Source organism: Limulus polyphemus, unplaced genomic scaffold (genome assembly GCF_000517525.1).
Source record: "Limulus polyphemus unplaced genomic scaffold, Limulus_polyphemus-2.1.2 Scaffold2813, whole genome shotgun sequence".
NCBI lineage: Eukaryota > Metazoa > Arthropoda > Merostomata > Xiphosura > Limulidae > Limulus > Limulus polyphemus.
The window spans coordinates 1-953 of NW_013668423.1; positions in this window are offsets into that span (position 1 = coordinate 1).

Here is a 953-nt window from a genome sequence, read left to right on the forward strand (position 1 = left end):
ACCAACGAATAGTGGGATTGGCCGTCACATTATAACGCCCCCACAGCTGAAAGGGCGAGTATGTTTGGTGTGACGGGGATTCGAACCCGCGACCCTCAGATTGCGAGTCGAGTGCCTTAACCACCTGGCCATGCCGGGCCTGTTTTCATTGTTAAAAGGCATTCCATGAATGTATGTGCGCTTGCACTGTTTGTTAAAGGGTATTTTTCTGTAGTTGCATTTTTCTTTTGAATGTTTTACTAAATTACTGAAATTTTTGTTGTGTTATATATTGGATTACACTTTTAAAGCATAGTTAGAGGGTTTTATTTTATTGTATTTGAGTGTGGTTCTTTGTTTAAGGTTTGTGTCGATTACGTATCATGTAATCGTTCCTAAGAATTACAGAAAGTTAATATATATATTTTTGGACATATCACGAGTTTAAAGTTACTTGGTTTTATAGTTTAACTTAATTGTTGGCATGAGGAGAAGCCTGAAACAGGAGAGGAAGGAAAAGTGTGATATGCTGGCATAATATATTTTTTTATTAATATAGAAGTTTTCAAAAATTTCTTAGAGTCTGAATTGGATATACACCAGTTCAATTTGATCTACACAGTGAATAAGTCAACAAAAAGACTTCTCGAGAGACTAAAGCTGTTGACTGATTTACAGATCCTGTAGAAGGCAATTGTCTAGTGTCTAAACAAGTTGTAAGCATAATGTGTTTCTGCTTTGCATGTAATAACGACGGTGTTTCACTTAGTATTACGTGTCCGTCTGTTTATTTTATTTCAAACTCAGTCATTTAGTTCAACTCAAATATTTCACAATTCTTCTGATCAATCAATTCGTTATAAACTGGCCCTATCTAATAATCATGTGGAAATCAGTTTCACCTGTAGAACATCAATGTACCTGAATACCACATAGGTATTGTTACGTATCTGGTCGTTTGTTAATTTCCGGTA